This window comes from Gavialis gangeticus, unplaced genomic scaffold (assembly GCF_001723915.1).
Source record: "Gavialis gangeticus isolate Ggan-Ray unplaced genomic scaffold, GavGan_comp1, whole genome shotgun sequence".
NCBI classification, from domain to species: domain Eukaryota; kingdom Metazoa; phylum Chordata; order Crocodylia; family Gavialidae; genus Gavialis; species Gavialis gangeticus.
This window is the reverse complement of record NW_017729034.1, coordinates 94438696-94443172: the sequence shown is the minus strand read 5'-3', so window position 1 is coordinate 94443172 and position 4477 is coordinate 94438696. Positions and strand designations below refer to the sequence as shown.

The 4477-nt window shown below is 43.8% G+C and overlaps 1 protein-coding gene across 2 annotated transcripts in view; it reads right to left on the bottom strand.

Annotated features, from left to right (window-relative positions):
- Positions 1–4477, bottom strand: part of BCLAF1 (BCL2 associated transcription factor 1) — a 48110-nt gene that overhangs the window by 41494 nt on the left and 2139 nt on the right. The gene's annotated exons all lie outside the window — the stretch shown is intronic.

The following is a 4477-nucleotide window of genomic DNA, read 5'->3' as shown; positions in this document are numbered from 1 at the left end:
GGGGGGGGGGGGGCTTTCTTAATGACATTTGTAAAAGATTAATAGGCTGATTTAAACAATTACGTCACAGAACAAGGCCATGTATGTGGATGCTGTAAAGTCTAAAAACATCTTGATGTTTCTTTTCACTATCTTAAGCAAGCAAAAGGATAGTGATAGAAATTCTCTCTAAAAATAAATCAATCCCTAAGACATGTCATTATAAGAGACACCATCAGCAAGGAAAGGAAATCCTTTATGTACACAGGGCAAATCAGAACACCAGAAAAAACAATATCAAAATTAAGCTTTCCATGACATGAACAAAAAGAACTATTGCTCTTTCTTGTGGAACAAGCAACAAATTTTGGTAAGTATCTGATAAGCCTGTATTATCAGACTTGGTCTCAAGGTAGCTACTCATCTACCCACAACACCAAAGTATATGAGCAGCTCTTAAGGCACATACATTTCTAGTTTAAATATACTTAAGGGCTTGATCGTACTTCCATCAAATTTAGCAGGTATCTTGCCCCAGACTTTGATGTTGATGCTTCTGTATCCCACTGTTAATTCATATTAAACATTTAAAGCTAAGCCCCACATAATACTGATTGCTCCCAGCTTGTTTCACTTTCTGTTTCTTTACAGTATGCAACACTCAACTGATTTGCAAAATCTTGCTGTCAAAGTTCACAAAATCCACTTGCCCACTCACAGCAACAAGTAGGATCTTTAAAGTATTAGTTCTCTAGAAACTGGAATTTCTAAAAGGTTAAATATTTCTGGCTTTTATCATTATGTAGTGAAAGACTTAGAGAGAGTCACAGCATATCAGGACCACTGCAAATCACAAAGAAATTAAAGTAGTGGTTGTGGTGTCACCTCATATATAAACAAACATTCTAAAAATCTTCCAACATCAGATACATTTTAACACAATCCACCATGATCAAATTAAAGACTAGGGAAAAACCTAAGGTAACTCAACCAGATTAGTATATTTGAATATCTTGTCCAAGTTCAGTATATACATTTTTATTAAAAGTGTTAGCCAATGCTTAAAAAGGTCTCTCTCAAACCCTAACAAAAGCCTGACGGGGGAAAAAAACAAAGGTAGTTACCGTCCAATACCTAAACAGGAGGATACCTCTTCAAATCTTACACAAATTCAGGAATCCCCCACCCCTCCCCACACACACACTCAGGTCTGAGGTCAGCAGATACCCTAAATTTCCCCAACTGCTGGGAAAAGGAAATCTGACCTCAAAAACCCCACACTGTCTTTTGCAATTCACTCCAGCTGCTATAGCAAAATGTCTAAGTCTTTTACTTGAGATGGTAACTGCTATTATATCAAAAATATCTCACTAGTATTATATAAATGTTGCTTTGTACTATACGAGGAAATTCTGCCCCATCTCAGTGTTTCTGTCTACGAACAAAGGAAGGTTTATTTCGGAAGAGAAAAAAAAATCAAAGTTGGTTATGAATAAGGACTTACCTATACATGACAATTATTCACAAATATGATGAGGTGCAAATGTGAAGATTAATCCACTTTTTGGATGAAGCTAATTCAGAAAGATGCACTCCTATACCAGAAGCTGTTACCAAGTAACTGTGTGTGAACCTACCCTTTTGATATTAAAGACTGTAAATGTCTCTGATTCAGACAAAGTCTCTAATTTCTTTTGTTGTAATTATAAAATTCCTTCGTTGTATGAGGTCGTACAAAAGTACCTGTGACTTCTATCACCTGGCCCTCTTCTCTCCACTCCACTGCCTCTGATGCCTGTTGTTCTCAAGCAGCAAAAGCAACAGCAGCAGCTGACAAGTAGGATTCCTGTCAGTCTCACCTCTGCCCACAAGATTCTGAAGCAGTCTTACCTTCACATTATTGCTGCTTATAGCTTTGCTAAGCAAGCAACAACACAGATTGAGAATACTGGCAGCTGATTTTCAGAACTGGACATACAACAAATATTTCTGAAAAGGCTAAACCCTACAGAAATGGACTGCCCACTACACATCAAATAAAGAGGTTCACCGATGCATTTTTCAAGCTGTTAGTTAAATGAGGAGTCACACAGAAAAGATTCTTTGCAGGTAATAAATAGGAGGAACCTTGGTGTCTTCCACTGCCCCCCTCTGCCACTAAGTGAGGATCATCAAGCAGCATTAAGTGGATGTACCCAGCCCGATCAGTTGTCTGCAACAATAAGCAATGCTGCATTTGAAGACGTTAGGCATTCTCACTATTTGCAGGTCCCAAGGTTTCGTGGATAAACCTCTAAAAGACAATACAATGAGCAGAAATCATTACTCATTTTGTATACCCAACTCCTGCTGAGTAGTACTTCCAAAGGCCGTTTTTGTATTACTGTAGTTCTAAAGTTCAGTCAAAACAACTGTCACCAATGTAGGCAAAACAGAAGTCTATCAAAACAGTTAAAAAAAAATGCATGTGGTACTGATGGGTGCCTATGGCTATACACGTGCAATGAAGCTGTTCCAAAGTGCCGTAACTGCAGTGCGTCAGAGCACACTTGATTAATCGAGTCTGCTGGAGTGTGGCAATTACTGCATCAGCACCCCCATGCTAAAAAATGGGAAGCAAGGTCACTTTAAATAAAGCTTGGTTAACAAGCTTTAGTTAACACCCCCCTGCTGCCATTTTTCAGCTGCAGGGACACTGACACACGTGATGCACCAGGTGCTTTAATTAAAGCAGCTCTCAGAGCCGCTCTAATTAAAGTGCCTCCACCCCATTCCCAAAACATGCATATAAACGCCTGATGGTTTTAAGGAAGTATTAAGAAAGTCGGTAAGGCCTAGGCTTTCTGAAAGAACAGCTTCACATAAAAGCAATCCTAGCAGTACAGTAGTTAGGACCTGATTATTTAACTGGGTCCAAAGAGATGTTGGCATCATTTAACAACTAACATCTTATACCTACCCATGCTACCAAATTCATTTAATGGAGTCACAAACTAATTGCTGGCACTGTTAGCCTATAAAAAACTATGCACATTTTCCTTTAAAACGTTCAGTTTTTGAATGTGATGAGCATCTAAAGTGACTGGATGCTTCACTTACTATAGTATCCAGCTAAAATTACTATAGAAAGTAATGGACACTCCAGAAAGTCCACCTATTTGCCCTTTCCCCTGCTAAAGCAGGATTTTTCACTGGCTGTAGACAGTTTTGTAAAGGTGACTAAAAACAGTCACCCCATATCTGTCCTGATACGTGACCCAAATCTATTTCCCTTCCTTGCTATTCAGGCACAGGCAGAACTGGAACACATCACAAAATAAGTGGGTTGTACTTCACGAATCCAAACATCAGTAAAACACTTTACTGAATCAAACACAGGCTCAAATAACTATAAAGAATAAAACTGACATCAAATGTATCAGAGCAGCTTCGGAACATTGCAGAAGACACCTAGAGTTAATTAGGAGCTTCGCTGCTGTGCACCCAGAAGTTCAACAGGCCCATTTACCCCCTTTCCTACAATGGAGGAAATGCTGTGGGACCAGCATTGCCTGTCTGGGCCTGTTATGCCCCGAGCTGTTTAGGCCAGGCCGCCTTTGCTTTCTTCTCAGTGGCAACCCACATTGGTTTCCAGAGCCCAAGGAATCCTTCCCTCTCACCAGCCTTGCCGTGCTGCCCCCCTGCCCACATCCTCCCTTTCCTCCAGCCCTGTTTGAAAGGGACCGGGCAGCACCTGAGCCCTGCCACACTCTGGAATCAAAGCAGCAGGACACAGACAGCTCCTCGCCTGCACCGTGACTCTGAGGACAGCACCACGCCCTGCAGGCAGCGCTGATACAGAGGCACCTGCCCGCTCCACGGCTTCCCAGCCATTTGGATAAAATCAAGCAAGACCAGGGGCCTCTGAACCCCATGTCTCTAGGCCTGGGACTTCCACGCAAGATGCCTGCTGGGGCTGGGGGAGCACCCAAAGCCACGGATCAACAGGCCTGGGACAGATGATGCTTGCCCAGCAGTAGAGCTGCGCAGACTCGATGGCGGAGCTCTGCGCAGCCTACCTTCAGAACTTGACTCTCGGGCTTTGCCCAATTCCATCTGGAAACTGATTTGAGGGGAAAAAAAGAAAATCTGCCAAATCCATGGCCCACGCAGGGCTCTTTACTGGGAGGAGGGCGAGCAGGCTCTTTGCTCTCCTAACAAGCTAACTGGGCTTCTCCCTTCTTTCCCCCAGGCAGCTGCCAGGCAGAAGGATCCTCTCCTCCTCCCGCAGTCCCCCCACCCGAGGCAACGGAGGAAGCCGCTCCCCAGACACAGGCGGGACCAAGTGGCAGCGCCCGCCTCAGCACCGCCCTGGCAGAGCCACCGCCGCAGCGCGGGGTGGAAGGGGGGAGCAGATCGAGGACGTTCCATCGCAACCGTTAGGGGCGCAGCCCCGCCCCTCCCCCAACGGGACGAAAAAGGAAGCGCGCGCGCCCACACAGACACATACACACACACA